Here is a 15177-nt window from a genome sequence, read left to right as displayed (position 1 = left end):
CTGAAGGTAAGTAGGAGATGGAAGCTGAGAAGTAAATTCTGAAGGAGGATGCTGGCCAGCCTGAACTTCACAAGGGTGCCAAAAAAGAGCATTGGAGATGACTGAAAGGGAAATGATCCAACCGTTCCAGATCAAAAATTGTACCAAGGAGGAGGAATGGATTGCTAAATCATTAAGGTTAAAAATGCTATATACAGGGCTTGAAATCTCTTATCCTGTTCAGGGGCTAGCACCAAAGACCATTCATTACTTGTTTGAAAACAATGCCCAATTCACCTAATACGTGATTCACAGTGAGTAATTCAATCCGCTCCAGAAATCAGCGAAAATGTTCCCATAGAGTCACTCAGAATAAGGCAATGAAGCACTTGGCAGGAAATGGGTCTATTTCCTGGTTCTCTTGCGGTGAAAAGCCTCAGCATCAGCAACACACGCCAGCAGCATCAAGTCAAGATGATGAGGTGTCTGGCAAGTGAAGAGCATGACAGTGTCTCCCAGGTTATCCACAGTCAGGATCTGATGAGAGTGTCTCCCAAAAATTTAGGAGTTTGTGTTAAACTGTGGGTGTAGTTTCAAGACCCAAGGTCAGGTCAGGTCCTTCATTTTCCACCTACAGTTCACTCTGTGAGGCCAGAAGCTACAGAGGCCTCATTTTTAAGCCTTGTAAAGGAACAGTAGCTTTTCAATGGGGCCTAGGGCAGTTTGGGATTTCTATGGGTGTCGGGTGCCTAACTCCCCTAGGATCCACTGAAAAATCCCACCTAGGATGTTCAGGAGCTCTCATGCACTCAAGTGTTACTGGGGCTTGGATAGGACAGCATCTGGCTTATGTGTCCTCACAGTATATTTCTTCATAGCAGTCCCCAAGAAATGAATAGTTGTGATCAAGCAAATAATGATATGTTTGTAAAAAAAAAACCAAGTCATTAGATGTATAAAAACGTGTAGGTAAGAGTAACAGAATAAATCCATTTCATGTAAAAAGTCCATCATTACTTGTTTTCACTCGGCTGCCATTTTGATGGTCAAATAAAGGGAATGGGAGAGTGGTACTTCACAGAGAATATTAATGAAGACTATTTATAATATCCCCTGGAAGAGACATGTTTATTTTATATTCACCGTACCTGCTAGATATCTGTAGAGCAAGATGGGACTTCAGGGAACAGCATGCCTCCCATTTGAAAAGGGAGAAGAAAAGTAATTGTGAGTCACTCTTATCTACTACTGGATATATTACCTGGTATAATACATTAGTAGCTCTAGATAAGCCTAAAATATATATTTGTGCCTGAAAACTGTAGATGATTATTTAGAAAATTGTGACGGGAAATAAACTTTTGCGAGACAAAATCTCCCCATTTTGTGAAGGCCACAGGATAAAAGATGCTGCTGCCGGGAACTTAAGAAGAGCTCAGTGGGTGAGATTCTCAGCGGGTGTAAACGGACATAGCTCCAGTGAAGTCAATACAGCTACATCGATTGATACCAGCTGAGGAGCCGGTCTAATATTATCCACTGATTTCACTGGACAGGCACCAGAGTAAAAGTGGCGTAAACGAGCAGGGAATTAGACCTAGGTCTTTTAAGGGCTTAAAGAGAGTTTTCACTGGAAAACTACAGTTCAATACTCCACTGAATGAAGTTCACTATTCTTATTCAGCCTTAGAAAATAGTCTTAATCAAGACTGAAAAGTGCAAACTACCTATCACTCAAGGAACTCTGGGATCCAAAAATGAGGAGACAGACAGCTGGACAAAAGGGTTGAAAGCTTCAATAAACGGAGCTTCCTGGGAGAATTTTCAATCTCTAGGAAGAGATCTTGGGAACCAGCTCTTCTTCCCCCCAGCACCACTTGGGGGGACAAGGGTACAAAGGTAGTTATAACCCCAGTGTCATAACTTAGCCCATAGGAAAGAGGAAAACACAAAATAGAAAGTAGCTCTGACCCATTAGACACCTCACAGTTATCCCCCACAAACACACCTTGCTTTCTGAGACGTTCCCACCGTCCCAAGATGCTCATCCAAACTACTCCAGAATCTGCATTTTCAGGATCAAACAAGCCACCCTTGGTATTACTCTGTGGACTACATTCTACCTGTTAGCAAACTGTGCAACCCCATGGACATCAGATGAGGTGTTCACCAACTTACTTCATTGCACAACGTCACTGATTTCACCTTGGATACTAGTGCAGACATTTGGCTCCTGTGTTTACTTGGCCTTATTCTGGAACCATTACCCAGGGTGAAAATACTCTGTAAGTAGCCTCAGTGAAATCAGCGAGTCTGCTTGCCCAGGAACGTATTATAGCGTACGATTACAGGAAACAAAATCTGCCTCACTGATTTCTTGGAGCCAATATTCTGCTTTGTTTTCTGCTCTCCTCTTCTGTTAGAAACAACAGGGCTGAAGATTCAGTGTGGAGCAGCTTCCATTTAGGCACCTAATGAAGTGGGCAGATCTTCAGATGTGCTTAGCACACAGAGAAGCTCCTGTGTGTCTCAATGGAAGCTACTGGGTGCTGAGTACTTTTGAAAAATCTGTCCCACGGTGCATAGATCTTATCATCATTATTTTAATTAGGTACCTTGACTGGCAATTACTATACAGGCTGATTATAAATTATGTATTATGATCATTTTATTAAGGCACGCTGTAGAGTTAAGTACCTATTCTCGTATAGATCCACTTTTTAATGAGCTTTTCTTTCTAAACATCATGTAAAATCTACAAAATCAGAAGCAACTTTTTTGTTTAGGAGAGGCAAGATGAGGCCATGGACCAGCTGCAAAATTACACATTGAGTACGTGGCAATCCATCTGTTTCCATGATTACACTTATTAGTGTATATCTACAATCTGCAAACGTCTCATTGTGTTCACAGGTGTTCTCTTGCCCAAGTTTTATTGGCCATGCTGTTTTGGGAACTGAAGGTGTCTGATTCTCTGTTGGTCTCCACTGTGTTCCTCCTAAGGAGGGTGCATGTTGGAAGAACCTTTAAACTGTTGTTCATTGCAGACAGGTACATTATACATGGCCTTTCTCCTTACGTTCCATTGCTCCTTGCCTTAGATTCTGTCTTCCTGGGTTATTACCAGCTGTGTCCTGCAGCTGTTGAACTACACAACTGATTACGCAGATCATATATTCTCCCAAGGAGATCACTCACTGGCCATGGAAGTGGAGAATAACATTGGCAAGTTAATATATCAGTCTGAAGTTGAGAGTCCATCTTAAAAATAAGTCTAGAGAAGGCGACCAAGCTTAACTACTGAGCCCAGGCAACTGAGCTTCAGTAGCTTAATGTGTCAGCACAAATATATTTAAGGGCTGTCCTTCTGGCTATGGGAGGAGACTAATAATGGAGACATCACAATTATTGCCACCTTCCTATGATTTTTTATATAAATATCCATTATCTCTAACAGGATTGATTTGGGATCTGGATTATGTTTAAGTGCTGAACCAACATTCATGATCACATGTATTATTGGTGTCATTGTGATTGTTGATCGGCCAATTCACCACCTGAAGGTGACTTGATTGATTTTTGACTATTACATCATGAGTAGTAACACAAGGACACAGGTCTTTCTCAACAAGGGAGGATTATCCTACATGCTGTTCCCCGAGAGAGGCCTATGTCCTATTTAAAAGCTGGAGAGTTTGGGGTTTTTTGCATCATGCAAGGTAATCTTACAGATGTTCTGCAAAATGAATCCCCATCCTGTAATTAAATGTCACAGGAGACTATAGGTGAGTGGTTATCTTTTTCATAATCCTTTATAGAGGAGCAGATTGCTTAAAGATCAATCAGATTTGTATTAGTGAATCTTGGCCACATATGTTTCAGAGCAGGGAAAGTGGCATAGAACTCTGAATTTGGGGCTCAAGACATCCAGGACTAGAGAAAGGAAACTTGTGTAAATGTATAAAAAGCATCCCATTAACACCCATTAATTGGGTACCTAACTCCCTTCGTCACTTTTGAAAATCCCATCCCAAGATTTTTAGCTCTTTGGGACAGGAACTGTCTTTTACTATGTGTCTATGCAGAGCCTAGCACAATGAGGGTCTGAAATTAATAATAAAATAATATATGGCGATATACCGATCTCATAGAACTAGAAGGAACCCTGAAAGGTCATCGAGTCCAGCCCCCTGCCTTCACTAGTAGGACCAATTACACAGGCTTTTTAAAAATGCTCTTTCCTTATTTGTTGAGTGAAGTCCAAGACTAGTTTTTGAAAAATGTCTGATCACTTTGGTAATGGCATTAGCAGTGACAGCGTAAGACAGCATAATGTAAGATGGCGTCCTGGCGATCCTTCCAAGTCTTCTTTAAATAGCTTTCAATACTGGAACTAATCTAACCCTAACTTCCCTTTCTCTCATTCCCAAACGAAGGAAAAGCCAAACTCCCATTCAGGTCAAAACAAACAAAAAAACCCAACAATTTGAACGTCTAATTGAAATGACATTTTTCAATGAGATTTTTTCGATTTTCAGATGCATTTTTAGAATTTTTTTTTCTAATTGAGCCATTCTGAGATTTCCAAAATTTGTTTCCACTTTTTTTTTTAATCAGCTGTAACTATTCACCAAATTCCACCTAATTTTCAAAAAGTTTTGGTGCCCCCCTCCCCCAAAATGCATGTTCTTGGTGAATTCACTATTTGCCACCCAAAAAAAAAAAAAAAATTCACCCAGCTCTACCTAAGGGTACGTCTACACCCAGCCGCTAGTTCGGCGGCTGGCAATCGAAGTTCTGGGTTCGACTTATCGCGTCTTGTCTGGACACAATAAGTCGAACCAGGAAGTGCTCGCCGTCGACTGCGGTACTCCAGCTAGACGAGAGGAGTACCGCGGAGTCGACGGGGGAGCCTGCCTGCCGCGTGTGGACCGAGGTAAGTTCGAACTAAGGTACTTCGAACTTCAGCTACGTTATTCACGTAGCTGAAGTTGCGTACCTTAGTTCGATTTGGGGGTTTAGTGTAGACCAAGCCTAAGAGGCATTACCCAAGAGTAGAAAACATGTTGCTATTTCAATAAAACATAATTGTCGTTACTTTAAAAATCAAAAGGTAACCTCATTTATTGGCTGAGAAGCACCAGACTAAATAAGTAATACATATGGTGAACTTTCTAAATATTGCTAAAATAATTTCTTTTCAGTGGAATAATGCTAAGACTCTTGAGCACAGGTCCCTTGCTGCTCCAAGTAAGTGAAAGGCAAAGAGAGGGAGAAAGGTAGCTAATTATACTGGCTCATCACTAGAAATCGGTTGTTTTGCCACCTCTGCAGCTGAGTTGCACCCTCATACTGCAGAACGAGTGCATTCGATTTGCTTCACTAGGAGTCAATTTGGACTTCTGCTGCACACCACTGTTAAAACCCAATTCATTCGTGCCACTATAAGACCATATGAATGGCCATACTGGGCCAAGCCAATAGTCCATCTAGCCTAGTGTCCCGTCTTCCAACAGTGGCTGGTGCCAAATGCTTCAGAGGGAATGAACAGATGAGAACAATTATCAAGTGACCCATCCCCTGTCTAATCCCAGCTGCAGCAAAGAAGGGCAATCCTGCCATGACTGGGTTTTATTATTAAACCCAGGCAGCTTCCGGCACTCATAGAATCATAGAATATCAGGGTTGGAAGGGACCTCAGGAGATCATCTAGTCCAATCGCCTGCTCAAAGCAGGACCAATCTCCAACTAAATCATCCCAGCCAGGGCTTTGCCAAGCCTGACCTTAAAAACCTCTAAGGAAGGAGATTCCACCACCTCCCTAGGTAACCCATTCCAGTGCTTCGCCATCATCCTAGTGAAAAAGTTTTTCCTAATATCCAACCTAAACCTCCCCCACTGCAACTTGAGACCATTACTCCTTGTTCTATCATCTGCTACCACTGACAACATTCTAGATCCATCCTCTTTGGAACCCCCTTTCAGGTAGTTGAAAGCAGCTATCAAATCCCCCCTTATTCTTCTCTTCTGCAGACTAAACAATCCCAGTTCCCTCAGCCTCTCCTCATAAGTCATGTGCTCCAGCCCCCTAATCATTTTTGTTGCTCTCCGCTGGACTCTTTCCAATTTTTCCACATCCTCCTTGTAGTGTGGGGCCCAAAACTGGACACAGTACTCCAGATGAGGCCTCACCAATGTCGAATAGAGGGGAATGATCACATCCCTTGATCTGCTGGTAATGCCCCTATTTATACAGCCCAAAATACCGTTAGCCTTCTTGGCAACAAGGGCACACTATTGACTCATATCCAGCTTCTCATCCACTGTAACCCCTAGGTCCTTTTCTGCAGAACTGCTGCCTAGCCATTCGGTCCCTAGTCTGTAGCAGTGCATGGGATTCTTCCATCCTAAGTGCCAGACTCTGCACTTGTCCTTGTTGAACCTCATCAGATTTCTTTTGGCCCAATCCTTTAATTTGTCTAGGTCCCTCTGTATCCTATTCCTACCTTCCAGCGTATCTACTACTCCTCCCACTTTAGTGTCATCTGCAAACTTGCTGAGAGTGCAGTCTACACGATCTTCCAGATCATTAATGAAGATATTGAACAAAACCGGCCCCAGGACTGACCCTTGGGGCACTCCGCTTGAAACCGGCTGCCAACTAGACATGGAGCCATTGATCATTACCCGTTGAGCCTGACGATCTAGCCAGCTTTCTATTCACCTTATAGTCCATTCATCCAGCCCGTACTTCTTTAACTTGCCAGCAAGAATACTGTGGGAGACCATATCAAAAGCTTTGCTAAAGTCAAGGAATAACACATCCACTGCTTTCCCCTCATCCACAGAGCCAGTTATCTCCCCATAGAAGGCAATTAGGTTAGTCAGGCATGACTTGCCCTTGGTGAATCCATGCTGACTGTTCCTGATCACTTTCCTCTCCTCTAAGTGCTTCAGAATTGATTCCTTGAGGTCCTGCTCCATGATTTTTCCAGGGACTGAGGTGAAGCTGACCGGCCTGTAGTTCCCCGGATCCTCCTTCTTCCCTTTTTAAAAGATGGGCACTACATTAGCCTTTTTCCAGTCATCCGGGACCTCCCCCGATCGCCATGAGTTTTCAAAGCTAATGGCCAATGGATCTGCAATCACATCCGCCAACTCCTTTAGCACCCTCGGATGCAGCGCATCCGGCCCCATGGACTTGTGCTTGTCCAGCTTTTCTAAATAGTCCTGAACCACTTCTTTCTCCACAGAGTGCTGGTCACCTCCTCCCCATACTGTGCTGCCCAGTGCAGTAGTCTGGGTGCTGACCTTGTTCGTGAAGACAGAGGCAAAAAAAACATTAAGTGCATTAGCTTTTTCCACATCCTCTGTTACTAGGTTGCCTCCCTCATTCAGTAAGGGGCCCACACCTTCCTTGACTTTCTTCTTGTTGCTAACATAGCTGAAGAAACCCTTCTTGTTACTCTTAACATCGCTTGCTAGCTGCAACTCCAAGTGTGATTTGGCCTTCCTGATTTCACTCCTGCATGCCTGAGCAATATTTTTATACTCCACTCAGACAGTTAGGCCCACTCAGAGCATGGGGCTGCATCCCTGACCATCTTGGCTAATAGCAATGGAGGACAGATACATCAACTTATCCAATTATTTTTTGAATCCAGTCATACTTCTGGCCTGATACAAATTCACCAAATGTTTTGGTCAGCCCAAATCTGCATTTTTTGGCCAAAAGGAAGTGAATCTGAAAAAGAAAAAAAACCAACATCACCCAGCTTTCTAAATATTATTTTTAGTTATAACCATAAAATGCTTTTTGCAATGTTCCTTTGACAGGGTGCTACTCACCACTTGTCTGGCGCCTCCTCCTGGTCTCTCTGGGGATTAGCTCAAGGCCAACACCCCTTCCCGGAGTCGCACACCGCCACACCCTCTCTCTTGGGTCTGCAGCTCTTTTCTAATCCCAGGAAGCAAAGCATCTTCATCATGACTCAGCCCTCCGGCTCGGTCACTCAGTGATCCCTTCTTCTGGGGTACAGTCCTTTGATTCTCTGTCTCTTTCACAGTGACCCAGGCAGTCTTCCAGTTCGCTGTCATGCCCTCGGTGGCTGGTAGGGGAACCCAGGCCTGCCCACTACTTTGGGTTCCAGTCCCGGGACCCTACACCTAGCAGTTCTGGGCTTTCCTCTCCCAGGCCTCACTGCTCCTTCCCTTGACAGCTTCCTGCCACTCCTGGTTCCCTTCCTTGCCCTGGGTGTACCAGCTCCAAACCCTCCTCCCACAGCATGACTGCAGCCAACAGGCCTCTGCAACCCCTAAAACACTACTCTGTCTTCCTAGGGAGTGACTGCCCCTTCTCCGCAGCCCCTGTCTGTTGCCAGCTTCCTGGCTTTATAGGCCCCACCTGTTTCTGCACACCTGCACCTTCTTGCAATCAATTCCCTGCTCCCTGGCTCTCCCTCCACAGCTGCAGCCTGGCCTACCTGGCCACCTTAACCCCTTGTAGTCCTGTGTGCGGTGGCCACCCCCTCAAAGTTCCCTTTGTTACACTGTGCGCAGGTCTAACTTTTTCTGGGCCTACCTCTCCATTGTTGTGGCTTTCTGGATGGTAATCACCTATTTTCTGTGCCTCTGAGTGTGTGAAATTGCTGCTGCCTCTCCCTAGGGTTTCTGTCACCAATGACAACCCATCCAAGCTAGTTGAGAAATTATTTTTCTTCCCTGTGAAAAAATTTTGCCCAAAACCTTGGTGGGGAGTGGGGATCATTTTTTCAAACAAAAATCTAAACCTTTTCAACAAAATCAGAACTTTTCCATTTTATCAAAGAAACCCTCATTTTTTTGCCAAAAAATATTGACAGGATTTTTTTTTTCTCACTCTAATAAATGTACTTTTTAAACATTGGGTGGTTTTTTTCTGTTTGTTTGTTTTTACTGAATTCCACCTACCCTGGCTCTCAGTTTTGCTCTTGTTAGTACATCAGATCTCATGACATCCAGGATCAAAAAAAGTGTGGTTCTTCTATGCTAAATTTAATCCAGGTGGTTGTGGTGCATGTAGGTACCAATGGCGTAGGAAAATGTAGGAGAGAGCTACTGGAGGCCAGATTTAGGCTGCTAGTTAAGAGACTGAAGTCCAGGACCTCCATGGTAACATTGCTCTTCTTCAGCTCTGTGTAAGTTCAGAAGCTTGTCTCTCTCACCAACAGAAGTTGGTCCAATAAAAGATATTACCTCTCTCACCTTGTCCCTGTAACAGTGCATTCTGTCACACAATTATAAACAGTATGAATGTCCCCAAATGTCTTGGAGATGGGAAGTGGAAAGGCATAACTGAGCTACTGAGAAGCAGCTTAGAGGGGACATGATTGTTAAGAGCCAGATTCCAATAACTTCATGCATGCATTACTATGCAAATAGTCCCACCAAGGTCGGGAGGGTAAAGTGTTATTGAGTGTAAGGATCTCACAATCTGCCCTAAAAATCAACCAAGAAAGATGATTGTAACTGTCCGGGCTTGATCCCGCAACTGTTACTCTATGTGGAGCCCCAGGAAAATAATGGAGCTTCTTCTCGTGAAGTAAGTTAGTGCTCAATCTGAGTAAGCCTGGAAGAACGTGGAGTTTTGTACTTGTTTGTTTTAAACATGAAAACCAGGGTGGGGTTAAGCAACAATGGAGAGCTCAGAAAGCAAAACAGGGTCTTTATTGAATTATTTTGTTTCTATGTAGAACACACAGCAAGAACCAGCACTGGCAATCTGAATGAAAGAACGTGACCAATACCGTATATCATTCAGGATTGTGTGTTAAAAACAGCTACACTCTGAAATATTAACGTACGCCATTAGCAAATGGTTTCTCACTGGCTGTTTGAAAAAGAAACAAGTCCTGAAACATGTCACGTTTGGCCACAACAAAAATATTTCAAAACACTCACAGAATGAGATGCTGTTTTGTTAAGCCAAAAGGAAAAAAAAAAATAACTATCAAAGGAATCAGACTGCCAACGCTTACCACTTCATCTCCCTGATTTACGGGAAATGACGGACTCATTTATTGGACGTTTGAGCTGAATTCGGAACCTTTCTCCACCTTATTGATGTTTTGCCTTTAGAATGGGAACAAGGACTCTCGGCGTTACTGACAAATGCTAAATGCACTATTTCAGTCCAAAGAGACCTTTAACTAGAAAGCAAGATATGAGACTCAGAAAGACAATTCCAATGAACTCTGATTAAATTGTTAATGAGTCTTAATGTTAACCCCTTGACAATCTTTGAGATCTTTATCGATATCCCTCTGTGCTGCTCCCAGGTCTGGATGAATTCCAGGAGCTCTCAGACGTATTTAGCATTGCTGTCACGCTTCTGGATGTCTAGGTATCTCTTTTTCAGATATATTATTGTTGATTAAATTCATGTATACATGCAGAGTCGTTTCATTAATATTTGGACAGTGGTGGGCATAATCTAGTTAAATGTGCAGTCCACACTAAACCTGTAATACAGCAGAGCACTGCAGAAACATGGCATGGGCAAACAATAAAATAAAATAAAATAAAAATCAACAGGAGGATGAACCACAAATGTACTTTTTCCCCACCCACATTATGTGTTAAGAGGTCTTAAGTACATGAAGTACATGTTAATGGCTCTGAATGCCTTGCCAGTTTATATTCTGTATGGTTGCTGCAAACTCTATTAACTTTGTACTGTACATTCGGTGGCTCTGATTATCTCTCTACGATTCCAGGATTGTCAATGTGTGTGCCACCCTGATGCCTAAAACATCTGTTGTCTCGATGCGAAGCGATGAAAACAGCTACAAGCATGCTTTAGAGCTCTTTTTGTTCAGAAGATCATCAGGTTCAATCATCACTGGGACTGGCAGTCTTGTACCATCCAATTTTTAAGTTCTTAGCCATTTTCAGCTTTTTAAACCAAACCAAAACACGAATGTACAAGTTAGTCCATGCTGTCACGAGTGTTTCATCAACTGGTGTTATATATGATCAAGTGCAGGTAGACTTATCATCCAGTTCTGGAGAAATGTGTGATATTCAGTGACCACTTAGTGCTTTTGGTGCTTGCAAGAGCCCTGCTTTATTCAGTGTCTGGTTCCAGCAGCATCAGAGTGCCCCACCGAGACTCTCTGGCTGGGAAGCTCAGCCCTTAAAGGCGTAGCCACTACTACAACAAAATGTGCTTCCTTTGCACTAGGTCTCGTTCTGTGAGGCAACGATGTAAAAAGCAACGCTACAAAACAAAGTGTTGAGAGACAAGAGCCCATCATGGGACAGATCCTCAGATGCACAGCTTCACTTATTTCATTGGCACTGTGTTGATTTCCAGCAGCTGAAGATCTGGCCCATGGACTGTATGGAGCCATGACAGTTTGCACCAGCAAAAGATCTTCCCCCATTTCTACTGTCTGAGTATTTTAACTTGAGGTGGGGAATAAACAGTAGCAGAACAATGGGAGACGCTGGTACGGAGATCTTTGGAAAAATCTCATTTAAATGCCTGAACGGGAGCAGAGTTGAAAATATGGCCCTAGATCTGGGTGCTGAGAAGAGCTGATAGCTGAGAAGAGCTGGAATCTTTTCTAACATTTCCCCCGCCCCCCGTCAGAATTTTTGAGGTTGATGAATTGGCAAACATCCCACGGAGACTGTTAGATTTCAGTGAAGAGCCGATAGAGCCCACACAGCTCCCTGGCACCTGGGGATTCCAGCACGTGTGGCCAAGGGAAGCCCAGCAGAATTGTCCCAGAGCCAGAGCTCCATTCCCTTTCGTGGAGAATATTAACATTTTGATTTACCTTCCCAATCGGAACAAAACCAAATTTGGAACCGTCGGAATTACCTGTCTCCACCTGCGGTAGAGATAGAGAGACTGGAGCCGGTGAGCTGGTGCAAGGCCTAAGGTCTGAACCAAAGTCAGCAAACACCAGGCTATGAGCAAAAGTCAGACCCTGCCGTAAGCAAAGGCTTGCTTACAAGTTCACAGTTTGGTACATGAACTTGGCAAAGGCACGGTGAGCGTTGCTAAAACACAGGCACTCCTAAGCAATACTAGGTACTGGATATTCATATAGACACATTCCAGAAGGCTAGTGGGGTCCACCCCAACACAGAGTTATGGCATAAACACAATCCTGGGAGATGGTACAGGAACACACCGACCCCGAGTACGACAGGGACAGGAGGACAGGACAGGGTGATGGATGAAGATGTTTTGTTCGAACCAGCAGGTACAAGGTGTGGGCTCAGTAACTATGTCAGGAGAGTAATACATAACTTGTTTGTATCAATGTATAAAGGAGAAGTCATCAGAGGGCAGTGCTGCAAGTAGAATTCATTTCTACACTGCACCAGCTAAAGGGTGGGGGGCACCTGACCTCCCCAAAGGACCCCCCACGTGACTCCTCATGTGACCCTGCCCTGACCACAGCCCAGGGCCCCGTGCTCTCTCCCTCCCCATGATCCATCCCACATTACCTGTGGGGGGTGCTCTGTCCTTCTCCCACTGTGCCGGAGACTACTGAACTGCAGGGCTCTCTGAAACCTCAGCGACGAAAGGAGCAGAATGTGGGGCTGCTGGGCAGCCCCACGCCAGCAGCTCCTCCAGCGCGGCTGTACCGGCACTGCCCCCAGCCCTGTCCTCCAGTGGGGCTGCTTATAGACCCCAGACAGGAGACGCTAGACGCAGCTGCATGGAAGGGCTGGGGGCAGTACAGCCGGAGTGTGGACCCACAGTCTGCTGCTTCTGTGTCTTTCCGGTACAGCGTACCGGCCATAAATATCGTATTGGTATGGCATACCGGACCGCCCTACTTGCACCACTGTAGGAGGGGCACCTTTGTCCAGCTTATGGGGCAGCAGAAAGTCCTGCTGCTGAGTGGGCCGGGTCCATTCTCAGGGGCATACGTGTTTTATTGTTCCTGTAGAGTCTATCGGGCACTAATACCATGCTTCGTTGGCCATAAACCTGGCCGAGTGCTTTCACCACTGAACCGAATCTGTGGTCTTTCTGGATAGTACTATCAAGGTCTGCTGGGCGGGCGGCTATCTGCTCAGAACTGGGGCGGCACAAGGAGAGAATACCCACGCACACCAACTGACATCACCGCCCCAGCTCCAGCGCGGAACCTTTTAGAAAGTCTGTCCCAACATGGTTTTCTTTCTTCATAAGCTGCCATGCTGGTTGTTGAGTTTAGTGTGTGCCTGCTTGGTGGTGTTGGTGGCTTGTGACGGTCAGGATCCATGGGTCTAGAACCTGGAGTTGTGAGGTTGTGGAGACAGACGTCTCCATGTTCCCCATTGGGGAGTCAAGTGGAGCAGCATCCAACAATTACTGGAGAGTTAGGCCTGGTCCACACTACCCCCCCCCACTTCGGACTAAGGTACGCAAATTCAGCTACGTTAATAACATAGCTGAATTCGAAGTACCTTAGTCCGAACTTACCGCGGGTCCAGACGCGGCAGGAAGGCTCCCCCGTCAATGCTGCGTACTCCTCTCGGCGAGCTGGAGTACCGGCGTCAACGGCAAGCACTTCCGGGATCGATCCCAGAACATCGATTGCCTGCCGCCGGACCCTCCGGTAAGTGTAGATGTACCACTAGGCACTGTGGGAAGTACTACCTAAAGAGGCCAGAGCAACAGAACCCTGTGGCCACCTGATTGGAGCACACCAACTACATAAACTAGGAAGTTGCCCCAAGGAGCCTCATGAGCAATGATGCAGACTCTGGCTTGCTACTGTTTCAGACCTCATCTTTTGCCCTGTCTTGCTCCTGACTCCAACCCTGGCCTGGCTTTACCTTGGTACCCATTTCCTGACTTGGCTTGGTAACTAGACTCTACTCCTTCCTTCAACCCCCGCCCAGGGGACAATACTGGCCCAGCTGCCTACCTCCCAACCATTACCGCGATATACCGAAGTCAGACTAAATGATCTGGTGGTCCTTTCTGGTCTTAAACTCCTACTCCTCTTTTTCCTTGGAAAGTTTCTTAGTCTCTTGAACGGAGGACAGCCAGAAAGAACATAATTTTTGCTGAACAACAGGAGTTAACCAAGAAGTGCTTTCACTTTCCCCCTGTCCCATCTTCTTTCAGATCTGTTTTTCTAAAGACGTCTGTTGCCAATTTTAAAGTTGACATTGGGGTCAACTAAAATTAGGATCAGACGGCATCCAAACACCCCTATTGCTAAGCCAAGAAGAGAAACAATCAATGGGGCTGAAAAGAACGAACCAGCTTCCACCAGGACTGCAGTACATGCAACTCTAGATAGAAGCACATAATTACCAGATACTAAAGAAGATTACAAGGTACTAAACACCATCCATAGCTTATTACACTGAGTGATGGATGCCCCTCACTGCCTTTGAACAGTGCTACATACAAAGTGCACCTTTATAGATCTGTGATTCAACAAGGCAGCTAGATCAGGGGGTTAATGAACTTCTTGAGGTGGGAAGATGATTTCAAAGCATGATACCTGCAATTTGGGTTATTTTCCTCTTTCTCTGTGGTTTTGTAAATGCATATATTAAAATAACCACGGGAGAAATGCTATGTACTTTTTATTATTATTATTATTATTATTAAACCCAAGGGAATTGAATTGATTTAAGCTCCCTTGAACAAATTCACTGATCACATTGATGCACTAGTTTCCCAGACAGGAGGAGAACCAAGTTCATCTAAACCTAAGCCGTCCATGCAAATTATAAATAAATACAACATAAAGAGCTTCAGCATGTCTTTGAGACATTGGAATGAGATCTAGGAGCCCGAGGTTCAAGTGTAAAAGTATAATTTTGAAGGTCAAGGAAAAAATTTGAAGAACAACTACCAAAAGACCAAAAAATATGTTACTTATTGTAAGTACATCAGAAGCAGGAAGGCTGCCAAACAATCAGTGGGGGACGTGGATGATCAAGGTGCCGTAGGAGCACTCAGGGAAGACAAGGCTGTTGCAGAGAAGCTAAATTAATTCTTTGCATTGGTCTTCAGTGCAGAGGAAGTCAGCGAGATCCCCACACCTAAGCCATTCTTTTTAGGTGACAAATCTGAGGAACTGTCACAGCTTGAGGTGTCAGTAGAGGTGGTTTTGAAACAAATTGATAAATTAAACAGGTCACCAGGACAAAGGGTATTCACCCTAGAGTTCTGAAGGAACTCAGATATGA

Source organism: Terrapene carolina, unplaced genomic scaffold (assembly GCF_002925995.2).
Source record: "Terrapene carolina triunguis isolate 2854851 unplaced genomic scaffold, T_m_triunguis-2.0 Scaffold136, whole genome shotgun sequence".
NCBI lineage: Eukaryota > Metazoa > Chordata > Testudines > Emydidae > Terrapene > Terrapene triunguis.
Note: the sequence above shows the minus strand (reverse complement) of the source record.